Raw genomic sequence first — 19,132 nt, forward strand, 5'->3', positions numbered from 1 at the left:
TCCAGGTAGGGCCGCAACTGGTGCACCAGGCGAACCTGGGCAAATGCCCCTCACCACAGCTGAAAGATGGTTCTCTAGTGTAAGCTATGGATCGAAGAGGATGCCCAAGTTGTGGACCCTCTCTGAGGGGGTCAGTAATCCCCCCCAGGGTGATGGAGGGACAGATGGAATTGTCCTTGGGAGGCAAAACCCACAGCCATTCTGTCTTATCAGGGTTAGGTTTGAGTCTGTTGACACCCATCCAGATCCTAACATCCTCCAGGCACCGGCACATCACTTCCACTGCTTCGTTGACTGGACATGGGGTAGAGATGTACACCTGGGTATCATCAGCATACGGATGATACCTCACCCCATGTGCTGGGATGATCTCACCCAGCAGTTTCATGTAGATATTAAACAGCAGGGGGGACAGGACCGACCCTGAGGCACCCCACAAGGGAGAAGCCTAGAGGTCGACCTCTCATCCCCCATTAACACCGACTGCGACTGACCGGAGATGTAGGAGGAGAACCACTGAAGGACAGTGCCTCCCTCTCCCAACCCCTCCAGCCGGTGCAGAAGGATACCATGGTCGATGGTATTGAAAGCCACTGAGAGGTCAAGGAGCACCAGGACAAAGGATAAACTCTTTTGTGTGAAACTAATTTTAACTAAATATTTGCCTAATCAAAAAAGAGAAGAAAAAATAGGCAAGGAAGAAAAAAAAAGAACTAAATAAAAATCTCTATTTATTGTCTATTCATCCCTCTAATATGTAGTTTTGTATTATATAAAAAACACAGTAGACTGTAACCTAATAATTAAATTGACAATATATATCAAACTCCAGACAATTTATCTTCTTATCACTATGAAGTCTAGTTTGATGCCTGTAATAATAAGAGAAACAAAGCAAAAGAAACAAATCTATAATATTCTATCTCCCCTCATTCAATTCCTTCTAATTTCTCAACTCTTTCTTTTTTATATTTATATTTTCTCCATTCCCACTTCTTTAACTTCTTTTTTTCCCCTTTCCCTTTTCTTTTTCTTATCCTTTTTCCTTTTATTCTCATCTTGATGTCCACTCTTTCTCCCGACTCCTTTTCTCCATCATAAATGTATTATTTAATCCTTATTAATATCCATAGAATTATTAACCCAATCATTTTTAAAATATATTCTTCTCTTTTATTATTACAGTTCTCAATATAATCATAGTTTTTAAGGTAACAATCATAATAAAACATTATGGATGTTGGAATTCCCCAGTAGAGCACGGGGTACTTCACAGCGGTGTGCGCTGTGGCAGTGACCGCCCCCTTCTGTCCTGTCAACCCTGATTAAATTATCTGGATCATATTAATGAGATTAAATAGTGGTAACAAAGGAATGTAGGGAAAATCTTATTGATGCCTTTTAAAGGTCACAAGCTAATTATCTTTGACTTGATAGAACTCCATTCTTTTCTTTTCATATACTTTCATCTTGCAGGGGGAATGGGCAGCATAAAAAATTGGTAAATATAAAAAATAAATAAAAATAAATAATTTCACCTTAAAGGGAAAAATACTCATTGGTTAAAACTACACTGAAATGGATTTCCATGCAATGTTCATAGTAATAACAGAGCTCTTAATAAAAGTAATAAAACTTCTGTTTGCAGTATACTCATTATTCAAGTAACATCGATATGTGGATGACTATTTCATGGAATCTATTTTGGAATTCCTCTGAGAGTTTCCTAAGTTTCTGATTGGAAAAAAAAATGTATTCATTGTTATTTTATCACAAGCATGTTCTTTACCTTCTGCCAAATCCACTTTTTCAAGCTGTACCTTTTCTTGTTATAGAAGCAAATACCCTTCCCCTCTCAATGAAAAACAGATATTAGATGAAATCACAAACATGTTTTCTTCAGATAATTTGTTACTTGTAATCACTTTGGGGAGCTAATTGAGAACTATATCATTATTTCAAGTGATGGTAATGTTGTTTCTTACTTATATTCGCATGACTATTCAGTGAACAGTTTTGTAACCAGAAACAGAATAGATAAATGTTAAAAATGGGCTTGACAGACGCTAGGTAAGGAAAGACACCAACATTTCATTTCATTTTTGTATTTGTTCCATGGATAGAGGGAAGGAATGAAAAATTATTGAAGATGGATTGGTATAGGAAAGCTAACATTAGATATTAATGAGTTAGAGTGGGATATTTAATTTTATTTTCAAAGAAACAAATTCATTTTTATATTTGCAATGATTTTTTTGTTATTATGGCTGCTGATGTTATGGCTGGTGTTTTTGCCCCAAACTGAATGTAAGATGTACCCCATTTTTTGCAACAGGATTGATGCCCTCCAAATTCCACATGAATATTACCAGCCAGGTAACTTTGTGATTGGAGGGATCTCTTCTCAGTTCATCTCCTTTTTCAAGACTCTGTCTTTCCAGGAACACCCCAGATCAATGTTCATTGAAGATCCTATGTAAGGAATTTATTTAATGAGAGATCTAGGAAAACATTATCATAATTCCTAAGAAGATAAAGAATTTCTCCTTACTTAAGCAAAATAGGGAATTTCAGTAAGATCGTGTTAAATATATAGTTACAGGTTTTCAAAATACAATTCTCAATTCTGTATTTTGCCTTTCTTTTGTGAGAACTATACTCTATTAATTTGTCTGCCAGATCACGTTGTTTTCAGTATCTGTCAAGACTTACAGCTTCATTAAATACCAACCACCTTTCTGTATTATATGAGGCACTTCCTTCAGTTTTGCTTCTTTATTTGGATGCAAATTGATTGTTATTTACTGTGGTTTCACCTTAATGATTATTGTATCTCTAAGAGCTTGGATTTCTCAAAATAAATAAAGATGTTTCATGCTCTTTTTCATAGTCCTTCAGTTTCCATCCCTTTTACTGTGTTACTTCTTGTTTCAAAGAAGTATGAGATGATTATATTGATCAATATCTCTTAAAAGCTAAATATAAAGGATATTCTATCACATGATTCCCAGAGACAGGTTAGGTCCCACAGTCGGCCTTCTCCAGATTTCACCAACTAGACAATGTCACCTGGTGGGACCTAGCAGGAGAGCCTTCTCTGTGGGGGGCCTGGCCCTCTGGAATCAGCTCCCCTGTGGAGATTCGTACCTCCCCCACCCTCCGTGCCTTCCGAAAGAGCCTTAAGACTCATTTATGCCACCAGGCTTAGGGCCGTTATATTCTTGCCCCCTGGCCAAAGAATGTGTTGAGAGAATGTTGAGTGAATGGAATGACTGTTTCTTTTGGGGTTTTGGGTTTTTAGACTTTTAAATTAATTAATTGGATCTAAGATATTGTATATTGTTCATAATATGTTGTAAGCCGCCCCAAGTCCTCAGAGAGGGGCAGCATATAAGTCCAATTAATAAATAATAAATAAATAAATATTACAAAGCTGTGCATGTCAGCAGAGTGGGTTCCCCTAAGTATCAAATGTCAGCCAGGAAGACCCATATTCTGGCTCTGAAATGCTTTTCTTAATGTAATATTTGTCATTGGGTTTTCATAGGACTAGAAGAATATGACAGGAAGAAAAATAAAAAATAAATATTTCATAAATAAATCTTGGGCCATATCTACAGGTAAAACTTGAAAAATTAGAATATCATGCAAATGTTCATTTATTTCAGCAATGTAACTTAAAAGGTGAAACTTAATATATGAGAGATATTCATAACATGCAAGGCAAGATAGTTCAAGCCATGATTTGTCATAATTGTGATCAAATTGATCCCCAAATCACACAAACTGTGGAAATGTTACACTGGACCTCAAGCTTCTTGCTGTGTGTGCCTCTCCATTCTTCCTCCATACTCTGAGTCCTTGATTTCCAAATGGGATGCAAAAGTTTCCACAGTCGTGTTGATTTGGGGAGCCATGTCATCTGCTGGTATTCCTCCACTGTGTTTTATCAAGTCCAGAGTCAACGCAACCATCTACTGTGAGATTTTGGAGCACTCCATGCTTCCATCCACATACGAGCTTTATGGGGATGGTGACTTAAATTTTCCAGCAGGACTTGGCATCTGCCCACACTGCCAAAACCTGCTAATAACCATGGGATTACTGTCTTTGATTGGCCAGCAAACTCGCCTGACCTGAACCCCATAGAGAATATATGGGGCATTGCTAAGAGAAAGATGAGAGACATGACATGGAACAATGCAGAAGAGCTTAAGGCCGCTGTTAAAGCATTGTGGTCTTCCATACACCTCAGCAGTGCCACAGGCTAATTGTGTCCACACCATACCACATTGAGGCAATAATTGCTGCAAAAGGGGCCCAAATGAAGTACTGAGCACATATGCATGCTTATACTTTTCAGAGCTCCGATATTGTTCTATGTACAATCCTTTTTTATTGATCGTATGTAATATTTTAATTTTCTGAGATGGTTTTTTTTTCATGAACTGTACCCCATAATCATCACAATTATGACAAATCATGGCTTGAACTATCTTGCCTTGCATGTTATGAATATCTCTCATATTAAGTTTCACCTTTTAAGTTACATTATTGAAATTTGCATGATATTCCAATTTTTTGAATTTCACCTGTACATACCTTTCTTATTTTTACTCTTGTAAATTTGATAAATTTGGTAATCTCAAAAAAAAAAGGCAATCAAATCACGGTACTGAAAATGAACACATAACCACAATCCAAATCAAAGTTAAATTAAATTCACTAAAATCAATTAGGCCTAAATCATATCTACTATAAGAATAATTGGATGAAATATAAAAGGACAATTTTATCACAGGACTCTATAATTAATGATACTATAGTTTCAGTTTTCAGGACAAAATCTCTTGAGAAAATAGCAACCCCGCAATAACATTTTAACCATATTTTGTTGACTAGTTCCTAACATTGGAATTCATGCATTCAGTTAAGCAGGAAAAGGTCTTATCATTCTTTAGTAGTAAGTCTGTGCCCAGCTGACTGCTGATTTTCTAATTTATACACCATATTATATTTTGCTACTTCATAATTCATTTCTCCTTTCAGACATAAGTTTTTTTAATATAAGGAACAACTGGAAATATGATTTCCTTTGGCACATAATATTATCTTCACCTAGAGACAGATCTTGTCCACTTAATATAGACAAAACATCTTAACAGCAAAGTAAGCAATAAGAAATACCTCTTTATTTCATTAATCTAATCAAACAACTGGTTTGAATCTTTCATAATGGGAGAAAAAATACTTTCTGAGTCATTTCTTGATTATTTCCAAATTTATATACTTTCTTTTTAATCAAGTATGTAGTTGTTGGAATATTCTGAGTGCCATTCTGAGAAACAGATGCCTCTATTAGAAGTATGTAATATTACAAATGTCTAGAATATTCTTGGATTATACCAATGCTTTCATTGCAGTGTAGTGATAAAGAACTATCAGCAGGTCTTGGCCTTCTTGTATGCTGTGAAGGAAGTGAATGAGAATCCAAGGCTCTTGGCTAATGTAACAATGGGATTCCACATCTATGACAGCTACTTCAATGATAGATTAACCTTTCAGACAACCATGAATCTCCTCTATAGCCCGAAAACAACAGTTCCAAATTACAAGTGTAATTTAGGGAAGAATTTGATAGCTATCACTGGGGCACTTCATTCAGAAACTTCCCTTCATATGGCTACAATCTCAAGTATTTATAAAATTCCCCAGGTAGGAGAATTCATCTATGTAAGGTGACTTTCATAATTTTGGTAAGATGTTCATATTAAGGACCAAGAGAGAAAATAAGATAGGAAGGCTTCATACAATGATGCAGCCTAGTAATTTTAATGTCTTACATATCCCTCATTTAAACACCCATGATTGTTATTTTAAAATCAGCATCACTTTGCTGTAGAAATGACATAGCCACCCCAAGTCCTCGGAGAGGGGCAGCATATAAATCCAATAGATAGATAGATAGATAGATAGATAGATAGATAGATAGATAGATAGATAGATAGATAGATAGACAGACAAACTTTTTAATTTTATATACATACAAACATATACACTTTAAAAAGGGGGGAAATTGTACTGTATAACATTATTCTTAGATTTCAATATTTCTTATTAGTCCATGTATTAACATTGGAGTTATATACAGATGTCCTAATCACATAATTATCTGGATAATTATGTAGGAACTCTTCATATCAGAACCTTAGATATAAGCTCTGAAATCTAGTCTAAGCTATACCACTTGCATGAGGATAATTCTGAAGTTACCAGTAGTCATTATAATAATAATACTTTATTATTATCATTGTATGTATATACATAGTATACCCATACAACAAAATTCACATAATGCCTAAAGACCAGGCTCAACACACATAACAATAATATTGTTATCATCTTCATGGTTTACTGCTAACTGCTGATTTGGGAAACAGGCTTAGGAAAAAGTGAAACTGATTTAGAAGTTGAAATTATATTTCAATGGTGAAAAATTGCTTCTGTCTTTAATTCCAAGAAGTGCCAAATTTTGTTTCTATTGTGTTCCTATTCCTATTCCAAAATATAGTCTGGATTAAAGGATGAATTTAGAAAAAAAAATCAAGAAATTTTAGGTTTTAAGAAATAAAACATTTTTGAAATAGTAGTTCTTATTATTGCTTTGCAACATGAAGTTCTAATATTTCATTACTTAAATTTTCCTCAATCTAATTTTATCCAATTATATTGACAATTCACCATATTGGCAGTTGTAATTGTATACATGCCTGACAAACATGATACATCTGCTATTTAATTGCTATTTTTCTATAATCATGAATATGTTATATTTTAAAAATGGGAAATCCTCCATTATGGAGGGCACTAATTGAGAAGAAAATTAATTATGACATGTCAGTAAGCACATGTTTTTATTTTACTTATGCCAAGAAATTTGTTTTTGCTTAGGTCTCATATTACTTGTTTGATCCATTATTGAATACTAAAATACAGTTCCCTTTCATTTACCGGATAGTTCCCAATGAAAAGCATCAATATAAGGGTATTGTTGAACTACTTAAGCATTTCCAATGGATATGGGTTGGGATCATCACGCTGGAGGATGACAAAGGAGAAAGTTTTGTTCGGACCTTAGTGCCAATGCTTTCCCAAAATGGTATTTGTTCTGCTTTCACTGACAGAATGCCCTCCATAACAAATTTCTTGGAAATCCATGACTCATATATGAAAACTGAAAAAACACTCAATTTTTTTAGGATCAATGAAGTCAAGGCGGTTCTGGTATATGCAGAAACTCATTCTGCACTGAGTTTGAAATTTTTGCTCACTCAAAATAATGACCTAACAGACAAGCTAGACAGAATATGGGTTATGAAAGCCCAATGGGACTTCCCAGCTTTACAGTTTCATAAGGATTGGGATACAACGGTGTTCCAAGGGACTTTGTCTTTTGCAGTTCATTCCAGAGAAGTATTGGGATTCCAATATTTTCTTACAACCATAAAGCCTAACTTACTAAAGAAAGACAATTTTATTAATGATTTTTGGGAACAGGCTTTCAATTGTTTATTTTCAAATTATTACAATGGTGAACATCATACAGAATTTTGCACTGGGAGAGAAAAATTGCAGAACCTTCCTGGACCCTTTTTTGAAATGAAGATGACTGCACAAAGCTACAGTGTATATAATGCTGTCTGTGTTATGGCACATGCTTTGGATGCCATGCTGTTATTGGATTCTCAACACAGAATAATGAGAGCACCTGGGAACCCACAACCTTGGCAGGTATTACTTCACATTGGGAAAAAAATGCTATAAATAAGCAATTGAAAAGTAGTACTATGTAAAGTTTATATTACTATTTATCACAATCACAAATAATTTTGTCTATATCTTCTCAGATAATTTCCTTATAAGAAATTATGAGCTAGTAGTGTCTGGCAGCAACAAAAACAGTTAATGCAATCCTTGATTGTATAAAGAGGCATAGAATCAAAATCCCATGAAGTATTAGTACCACTTTATAAATCCTTAGTAAGATCATACCTGGAATATTGCATCCAGTTTTGGTCACCATATTACAAAAAAGATGTTGAGACTTTGGAAAAAGTACTGAGAAGAGCAACTAAGATAATTAAGGGCCTGGAAACAAAAGCATATGAAGAATGGTTGCAGGAATTAGGTATGGCCAGGCTAGAGAAATGAAGGACTAAAATGACATGATAGCAATATTTTAGTATTTGAGGGGCTGCCACAAAGAAGAGGGGAGCAATTTATTTTCAAACGCACCAGGAGGCAAGACAAGAAATAGTGGGTGGAAACTAATGAAGGAGAGAAGCAACCTTGAATTAAGGATAAACTTCCTAACAGTGAAGACAATTAACTAGTGGAACAGTTTGCTTTCAAATATTGTAGATGCTTCATTACTGGAGGTTTTTAAGAAAAGACTGGACAACAACTATCTGAAATGATATAGAGTCTCCTGCTTGATCACGGAGTTGGACTAGAAGCACTCCAAGGTCATGTCCAGCTCTATTATGCTTCTGATTAGGTTGACAGTAATATTTTACACTTAAGATTGGGACAACTGGCACCAAGTATGGCTAGAAGCTTTGTTAATATGTATTTCTTAGGTTTATATCCTGCTTTTAATATAGTAGTTCAAAGACTGTAAATCCCTCCTCTCATTTTTGCCCCTCAGCAGCAAAGTAGACGTTGAAATCAGTGAAGGGCTGCAAAAAAATTTACTGCCACACTGTGGGCATGGCTTATTTTGTGGGTGTGGCTTGATGGCCATGTGACCTGGTGGGAGCTGCTTGATGATCATGTGACTGGGGGTGCCTTAAAGATCATGTGACTGGCTTAATGGTGGCCAACTTAACATTACTCACATCAAGAGTTTGGGTGCTTGGCCTCTCTTCGCATCAAAGAGATACAATTTCCCTATCTATTTACTATTACTGAACATCCCAAATATACTATTTAATTCTATATACATATGCCCTATGTGTACGTACATATTACACATAGGCACACAAAATATACATTATCTACTATATAAACTATATGTATATGTACACACATACGCATGCACAAGTTACACACATTCAACCTCATTTACTGCAATGGGAAAAAATGATATATTGATTGAGTGAATGATAATTGAGTGAATGATAATTGAATGTTTTTAAGTTTTTAGGATGTTTTTAAGTCTTTTAACTGTTATTAATTGGATTAAATTGTTTTATTATGTATTCTATGTTTGTTGTGAGCCACCCCGAGTCCACGGAGAGGGGTGGCATAAAAATCCAATTAATAATAATAATAATAATAACAACAACAACAACAACAACAACAACAACCAGAGCCAGAAGGGGAAAAAAGAAAAAAAAAGAAATTTTTTCTACCGGCTCTGCGTACCTGACCAGACTTTTTTTACCTGTCCTTACCCTTAGGAGCCCATCACTGGTTGAAAGTCACTGAATGAGGTTCCATGGATAAGATCAGACCAGGACGTGGGCCCCCTTGGTGTCAGTTCAACACATTAACTAATATACTACCCAGATTCTTTAGCATTATATCTTTCTGAAAACTAAGAGACTATTTCTTTCCTTCTTAACAAGTTTTAGCAATTTTTTCATATCAATTTTTTGAGATGTAATGCTTAATATCAGCCCATTATATTTATTAAACCAGGAACATGAAATTTTCAATATTAGTTAGTTCCTTCATATTTTCTCTATTGATGGACAGAACCATGAACATCACTTTCTGGACTTTACATTGCTTTTCCTCCAAAATTATTACATTATTGTTATATTGCTGTTTCTTTCAGCCTCTTCACTTCTGTGTCTATTATGCTTGTCTATATATCTATATCTATATTTATTTGCTATTTGCTTTTAATCCGCCCTGAGGATTTTAAAGGATATTAATTCAATATTTATATGAAATAGCAATAATAAAGACATTTCATCTTTTCATTTAAAACTCCTTCTGTTAACTTGGGTTGTAGCTTCACTACTTCTTGAGAAGAATTTCATTTAACAACAGTGCTGGAGACCTAGTATCTTTCGATGAGCAAGGTGAATTGGAAGGTGGATTTGATATTATCAACTGGATTACTTTTTCAAACAAATCATTCTCCAGAGTAAAAGTAGGAAAGTTGAACCCACATGTCTTATCTACTAAACAATTATATATTAGTGATGAGAAGATCCTCTGGCATAACAACTTCAATAAGGTAATATTTTATTATATATTGAGATGGGAAGGTAAAGAACATTTGGAAATGTGGACTTCCCACATTTTCACATTCCACATTATAGTCAGCAGAAGACATTATAGATAGTAGATCTACATATCTATGATAATTTAATGTTTGCTTCATGGAAAATATAAAATGATGTATCATATACATTTATATAAATCTAGATAGATACTGTAGATAGATAGATAGATAGATAGATAGATAGATAGATAGATAGATAGATAGATAGATAGATAGATAGATAATAGAGCCCATCATACTGTAGAAATAATACAAGGAAGAAGAAACATATGGAATAATTTACAATATATATGGAAAATCTCTTACAGAAATCTGTAAAAATAATGTATGGATCTGTATTTTGTTTATGGACTTTACAAACTATTTTAAGAATCAGAATAGAACATTAGCAAATAAACAACTTTTTCAAGCTATCAAGGTCCTAGAATCATGTCCTGAATAATTGAATATGTTTCACATAAGGATTTTTGTCTCTTTGATAAGAAAACACTTTTCAATGAGAAAAAACCCTTTTTAATTTGAAAAGCCATTTTGAATGAGAAAAATCCTTTGAAAATATTTTGCTAAGTTTTCTTTCCCTTTTGTTTATTAACAGACACCACCATTTTCAGTATGTAATGACCATTGCCATCCAGGCTCTTTTAGAAGAAAAAAAGATGGGAAACCATTCTGTTGCTATGATTGTATTACGTGTCCCACAGGGAAGATTTCTAACCAGAATGGTAGGTAATACAACACATTGTCATGTTACAATGAATAAATTTTATTTATTCTTTTAATTAAGCAAGGGTGTACTTTGCATAAAATTCTAAGGCATAATGAAATACGATTTGAAAGGTTTCATGTGATTTCAAACCTCTTTCATATCAGGGATGAGATTGCCTATGAGAACATATCTGTTCATTGATCTTCCCTACATCCCTTTAATACTTTAAGTTGTTTTAATTTTTGAAAAATAAAACCAGGAATTACACTACAAAGAAAATATAGCTTGTAGCAGCATCCTCGGATTGTTGTTTAGCTCAGCATAACCTAATATGATTAGAAATTATCTTCTGGATTAAGCAAAAATATTTTTTCCCAATAAATTGTTCTGGTAAAATAGTGTAGCATAATTACTATGAATCAACCAACTGTGGATTTTTAAAACTAAAATGTAAATCAAAACATAGCATTGTTGTCTTGGATTTTTCCAAATGCTGCAGTATAGTACAGTTTTTTCATGCATATGAAAATGTACAGGAAAAATAATAGAATATGTATTGAAGAAAAGAAACAGAGAGAAATGTATCTGTTTATATTATTTTAGATAAAATGCACCTTGCTTAATAATCTTACACTTTGAGAATTAAAAGTTCTACAAGGAAATCCCATTTGGTTACTGCAAATTTGATGTTTTTTAAAAAAGGATTTTGCAGGAGAAGGATAATTCATCCACTTATCCTTAAAATAGTTTCTAACCCATTTGCATTATATTTTTAGCAGAAGCATGCTAAAAGCATGGATAGTACCTTAAAATTAGACTCCAACATGAACTTTGTCTAGTCAACTGATAAGAACCAGTTTGATATAATTGTTATGGCATCAGCCAAGAAATGAGAGTGTGTGAATTCTAGTTCTGCTATAGGCACAAAATCAGCTGGGTTACTTTGAGCCAATCATATTCTTTCAGACATAGGAAAGAAGCAATGGCAAACCACATTCAAAATTGTGTCCAAAAACCTACAGGACCCCTATAAATTCCAGGCGTAAAAACTGACTCAAAGCTGCACAAACATACATTCACACAGACAAACAAACAAACACACACACACACACACACATGTTTTCATTGTTCCTCATGTAATTTGAACTGCATAATTAAGCTGAAACTCCAAAATTTTGAATTTAACTTTCTAAAAAGGTTCAAGAAATGGGAATTCCTTGTCCCACAATAGTTTTAACCTTCACACAATCACATGGAGGTAGAAACAGAGGCAGAAAATGGTGCCACATAAAAAGCAGTGCATTGGGATTGGCCATTTCTTTGTCATATTTGCAATAACTGGAAATCTATTTTTCATTAAAAAAAAATTATTGAAAAAAATATAAAAGCTTTGTTAATATTAAAAAAAAGAAAAGAAAGATCACTAATTTTATAATGTGAATGGGAGGAAATATGCAAAAGAAAAATATCTGAATAAAATCAGATATAAATTTAAAAGAGAAAATATATTAACTGAATATTAACAAACTATATGAAATAAAGAATTTTTAAAGTTGTCCAATCCTACAAATTTTAATTATTTTAATTATTGTTATTAATTAAATAAATGGACAAGATTCCCACTAGATATTTGGAAAATTGGATCTTCACCATACCTTTCTTCATCCTTGTTCGGAATTTTAAAAAAAGAAAAGAAGAAAAAAACACACACCTTGATAAAAGCACATTCAAGACACTGAGATGTTATTGCTTTTTTTTTTTCAGACATGGACAACTGTTTCCAATGTCCAGATGATCAGTATACAAACAATAATCAAGATGGATGTCTTCCTAAAAGTTTAAATTTTCTCCTTTATGATGAACCATTGAGCTTTGGTTTGGCTTTTATGGCTGTTTTACTTTCTGCAATCACAGCTTTGGTGCTGGGGATTTTCATTAAGTACCAGCATACTCCAATTGTTAAAGCTAATAACCGAGACCTCACTTATATCCTTCTCATCTCCCTCCTGCTCTGCTTCCTCTGTTCCTTCCTATTCATTGGCCAACCTCACACTATAATTTGCCTCTTCCGGCAAACCACATTTAGCATTGTCTTCTCTATAGCTATTTCTTCTGTGCTGGCAAAAACCATTACTGTGATTCTAGTATTTATGGCCACAAAGCCAGGAAGCAGAATAAGGAGTTGGGTGGGGAAAAGACTGGCTAATTTTATGGTTCCATTCTGCTCTGTTTTTCAATTACTCCTTTGTACTGTGTGGTTGTGTACTGCTCCTCCCTTCTTAGATCTTGACATGCATTCTTTGACTAAGGAAATTGTGGTAGAATGTAATGAAGGATCAGATTTTATGTTTTACTGTGTTCTGGGCTATCTGGGGTTTTTGGCGCTAATCAGTTTTATTGTAGCATTCTTTGCCAGAACGCTGCCTGATACTTTTAATGAAACCAAGTTCATAACATTTAGCATGTTAGTTTTTTGCAGTGTATGGATCACCTTTATCCCAACTTACCTAAGCACCAAGGGGAAATACATGGTGGTTGTGGAGATCTTCTCCATCTTGACCTCCAGTGCTGGCTTGCTGGGCTGTATCTTTTTCCCCAAGTGTTATATAATTGCTCTAAAGCCTGAGCTAAATAGTAAGGAGCTAATAATAAGGAGAAGTAAATAGAAATCTGTTTGTGATTATTCATTCTTTATTCCTATATTTTCTCCTTTACTCTCTCTTTGATATATCTCACTTTGAGTATATACACTTCATTGTGTATTATTATGTATTGGAATAAATAAATAAATAAATAAATAAATAAATAGTATTCGATTGCAATCAACAGAAGTAATAGTTAATCTATGAAAAAATAGACACATTTTGCAAATTTTGTATTTTTTTCAGCAGTCATAAGTTTAAGAATGCATTTAAATATTGGGGGGAGTGATACATAGGAAATTTTGAAATTTTCAAATTTTGATATCTCATATCAAATGACTTAAGTGCCAAAGTGCACTGCAACAACATTGCCAAAAAGGCTTCAAGAGTTGTTAACTAATCTTCTCCGGTAATATCACACTGCTAACCAGAGCATGCAAAACATTTGCCAGACCAATCTTTGAATACAACTCATCTGTCTGGAACCCACATCATATATTGGACATAAATACATTAGAAAGTATCCAGAGATACTTTACTAGAAGAGCCCTCCACTCCTCTATGCACAACAGAATACCTTACGCAACCATACTTGAAATCCTGGGCTTCGAAAGCTTAGAACTACATCGCCTTCAGCATGATCTAACCATAGCTCATAAAATTATCTTGAGGGTCTCTGGGTGGGCATTTTCACCCTCCCTCCCCAGTATGCAAGGGAAAATTTAGTCTGTATGCAAGGTTCATGTGACTAAGCATTTAGCCTATTTAAACTGCATTGTTTAGCAATAGAAATTCAAGTCTCAATTGTTGCTATAATGTAAGGATTACTGGTATACAAATGCCACAATAAATATTTTCTCAGGTTGCCTGGCACAAGTACTTTACATAAATGACAATACTGATTTGATTACATTATGATGCATATGTCATTTTCCCTTCGCTTTAGGTGTCAAACTTGCCACATCCTGTTGCCTCAAATTAAAATACAATACAATACAATATCAAATGCCAAATTCTTAGTCAAATTAATCATTTTTTTAATTATTTATCCAATCATTTCTGGTATATATCATTCATGCTGTGCTACCTTCTTTTCAAGTGCTATCATCCGGATTTTAGATAATGTCCTTCGCCTTCATTTATATTTAAAGTGCTATAGCTATCTAAATTTCTCTTGGCTATTTGCTATTTTTCCTAATTATGCCATCATGCTTCAGTCCCTTTCTAGCATTCTTAGAAAACACATTCCTACTTTCATCTGAGAAAAAAACCCCTCATTTTATTGTAACTGCCCTTAACAATAGAAAATATCCAAATTTACATCTCTTTAAAAGCCCAGGAAGGAAAGAAAAAAAATTAAAAAAGAATAAAAGGAAAAAGGAAAGAAAAAAGAAGAGTGGAAAAGAAAAAGAAAAGGAAAAACACTATTCATATCGTATCTTAATCTATAGATAGGTGGAAGGGTTGTTGTTAGAAATTTTAAAATACATTTCCTACTCAATTCATTTATTTAACTTCTTTCATTATATCAGTATGTCATTTCTACTTTAACAGGTCAAAATAAATATAAATAATTATTATTCCATTATTTTATGCGAAAAGTATCTTCCATTAAAAAAGACCAATCTAGATATTTTCCACTGCCGTTCTTAGTGTGATAATCTTTCCTAATCTGTAAATCCTGCTGCCAATCCCAGCGTAATAATTTTCCTTATTTTCATTATTTTCATTGCTAAATGCAGTGCCATAATCTTCCCTAATCTATATATTTCCCTAATCTATATATTATCCCTAATTCTAAATATCTTCCACTATTGAACTCATTGATAATCTTCCCTAATCTATTGATTTTAACTCTTTGTTGTTTCAACTGTCTTTCCTTATAATGCCTAACATAATTAATGCTAATTATTATCCCATATTAATCCTACTCCTATTATTGTAACTCTCCTCCCTTTTCTTTTCCCCCTTCCTCCCACTTTGTTCATCTCCATAAATGAAATAAGCAATTTATAATTTAATAAATTAGAATAATAAAAAAGAGAGAAAGGAGAGCAAAGAAGAAAAGAGAAAAAAAGGTCATCCAGACATAATCATAATCATTATCAAATATCTCACCTATATCATGTGCAATGATCAAAGCTATTTTCATTTTTTTCATTTATAAGCCATTAAATTTTCTCCTCTTATATAATTCTTCCATTTTACACTTTATATCACTTGCTTATATGTGTATATGTATATGTATATGTATTTTCATTGGTAAGCTCCCATAAAATTAAAATATAAAATGTTAATAAATCAAATTCATTAAGTATACTCAATTATTTTTGTAATTTATAATTTTGTAAGAACAGAGAAAAGAGAAAAGAAAGTGCTAATATCTTTTAGTAACTTTTAAATATTCTTACAAGTATTTTAATTTTAATTTTCTTAAAAGCATTTAATTCTTAGAAGTATTTAATTTCAATTTATATTATTCAATGTAATTTCAATCAAATCAATCAGTCCATTTAGATCAAATAAATTCAAATCAGTTTAATTCAGTTCAAATAATTTCATCTTGAATGTTGAACATTAACTTCCTTCCATGTATTAGCTGGTCAATTTTCTCAAGAGTGCTGTCTTTAAACCTGTAACAAATGTAATTCCAGTCAAATCAATCAGTCCAATTAGATCAAATCAATTCAAATCAAGAATACTGTCTTCAAACCAGTAGCAAACGGCTATATTTCCTCCAGCCATACGATGTCGCTAGGTGATCAATTTTCCAAGTCTTCTGTGAATAGCTCTTCTCTGAGTAGCTCTGAATAACTCTTTTACTGTTACTTCTGGTTTTTTTCTTCCGTTGTTTTTACGTTGTTTTTTGTTTATAGAAGGAAGGAAAGATAAGGAATCCACAACAAAAGTTTAAAATTCCAAATTCCAAAAGAGAACCAATTAGGTAGTTAAAAATAATCCAAATGATGGCCAATTTTACTACTTTAGAAGCTTTTGCTGAAATGCCATGTTGCAGTGTTAGCTGCCTTCTTCAATCTCAGGGCATTTTAACTCCATTCAGCAACCAAGCGAGAAGCAAAAGTCTAAAATCCCATTCAGGCACTCTCTGCTTACCCCCATAGACAGAAAATCTCTTCTTCCCCTCTGCAGGTAATTAGTCTAATTTCTCTTTCCAGATGGAATCATTCGGCTATCCTCCCGGTGTTATGTAGTCTTTGCAGCTGTGTTGGAACAGGCATGGCTATCTGTCCGGCTTCACCACAGCTGGTGCAAGACAAGCCAGTTCACCCAGCGGGGCATGCCAGCCTCTGCCAGGCCCCTGGCAGCATCCCAAGCGTCACTCTCCTGGCAGGAGAGATCCGGTCTGGTCCAAAAGGACCAGGACCTCCAGGCAATGGGACTTGGGGACATTTCCAGAAGAGAAGGAAATATCCCTGGTGCTGTGGCCATGAGACCCTGCCCCCCAACCCATCAAATTGATATCCTGCCTTAGGCCTTGATGTAGAGGCATATTGCATATGCACTTATATACCTATCTTCATTGTTTCATAACAGCCAAGAAATTCATATAAATAACATGAGAAAGTTAACTAATGAAAAGATTTCTTGATATTTTATTCATTTCTGTCATATTAGCAAGGCTCAGGGGGAAAAAAATCTTGCATGTTCTTTGGCTCTCATAATAAACACTCTTGTCTAACAATTTCATTAAATCATTAAATCAAGTCAAATTTGTCCTCAATAATTGTCTGATTTTTTTAGAGCAAATTCCAGATTATAATGATCAGAAATATCATGTGAGGTTAATTATGAAAATGAAGCATTTATGCAGCACCTATTTCTTCTGGGCATATTTCCCTGGAGTATTTGTCTCCTCTTAAGATCTTATAGTTTGGAGCAATAACTGAAAGAAGCAAAGGCTGAACTGCTGCTTTAGTTGGCATTGGTGATTTTAAACCTTTCTGCTGAATCAAGATTTCTGCCACAAATGAAATAAAATGTGCAATTTCAAGCAGGTAATTTTGGTACAAGATCTGTGTGATAGTGTGTGCATATATTTGTGTGTAGAAATGAACATGTGTGTGAGAGAGACAAAGAGGAACATATATTTTATTTGTATACATTTCCAAATTTTTAAACACTAGTATATAGAATGAGTTAGGATTTCCTTCATTTCTCTTAAAAGTAAAATCAAAGCCACTGGAGTCTAGGCATAAACTACATACAAATTGTTTGAGAATAGAGAATTAAAAAGAGGAAGCAGGTTGACACATAGGCAGAGCAATAAAACCAACAATGGCAAACAATTTGTAGTTTTAAATCTAATGCAGGATTAGCTGCAAATAGGAATGACATAAACTGTAACTTTCCAGTACTTTTTTCTTTCAACAGCCACAGGATTTGAATCTATGTCATAGACTATCAACAGCTCTTCCAAATGAGCCTATATTTTATGTCAAATAAAGGCTCATTTGGAAGGGCTATTGAATTAAGTGTATTTGTCAATAATATTTAGAACTCATTTTGTTTGTTTTACACGTTCTAAATAAATTAGATTTAAAATTTTATTCATTTAACTTTGGTAGCATGTCTTAATGTGATACCAATTCCTTCATAGGTTTGTGACTGGACCTGAATTGAAAAATTTATTCATATGGACAAAAAAGAAGTAATCAAAATTAAAATAATTGAAAATGTTACATCTGAAACTTTATACAAGTATGTCAATCTCTTTTTTTACTTTTTACTTTTGCAATAAAATTTAAAAATTATGAGTTCTAACCAATCACTCAATATAAACCATCTTGCATATTATTACTTGATTTATCATTTATTTTCTAATAATCATGAATCTAATAATCTAATGAATCTAATATTCATTGATTTGAACTACTGAATGCCAAAAAGAAGAATGAACAGTACAAAAGAAATGTAGTAAGTGGCTTGGTTATATAGAAAGAATGAACATTTGCAAAATAAATTTGTGAAATAAAAGGATTTGAAACAAAAGTAAGAGAGGAGCAGAAAAATTACAGAGATGAAAAATGTAAGAACCAAAAACAATCTATGAAACAGTTAGATTGAATGAGAAAAAAATGTCTCCAAAGTAATGAAATAAATAAATAAAATAAGCAGAGAGTATAAATGTCAGGGTTAACTAGAATCAGACAGATTTCTTTTTTTAAAAAATCTCATAATTTTAATTTCCTTTAATGAATTCTTCTGACTTTTTCGGCACTTTTTGTAATGCTATTTTAATATGTGTATTTATTTTACAATTCTGCTTAGGTTAATAGTAAGGGCTTTGAAGCACAGGATACAATATATCCTGTGCTTCAAAGCCCTTACTATTAACCTAAGCAGAACTGATAGACTTCAAAGGCTTTGGGTTTTTATTTGCATATAAAAGACCTCTATTTCAGGCCTTATTCCTTGGTAGAAAAATAACTGAAAAAAATGTTCTGTAATATTCCTTCACAGATAAAT

At 33.4% G+C, this 19,132-nt stretch overlaps 1 pseudogene; it reads left to right on the top strand.

The window, feature by feature from the left end:
* The first annotated feature begins 2,246 nt into the window (after nt 1-2,246).
* LOC139154057 (vomeronasal type-2 receptor 26-like) lies at nt 2,247-13,729 on the top strand (annotated as a pseudogene).
* The last annotated feature ends 5,403 nt before the right edge of the window (nt 13,730-19,132 follow it).

This window comes from Erythrolamprus reginae, chromosome Z (assembly GCF_031021105.1).
Source record: "Erythrolamprus reginae isolate rEryReg1 chromosome Z, rEryReg1.hap1, whole genome shotgun sequence".
Classification (NCBI taxonomy): domain Eukaryota; kingdom Metazoa; phylum Chordata; class Lepidosauria; order Squamata; family Dipsadidae; genus Erythrolamprus; species Erythrolamprus reginae.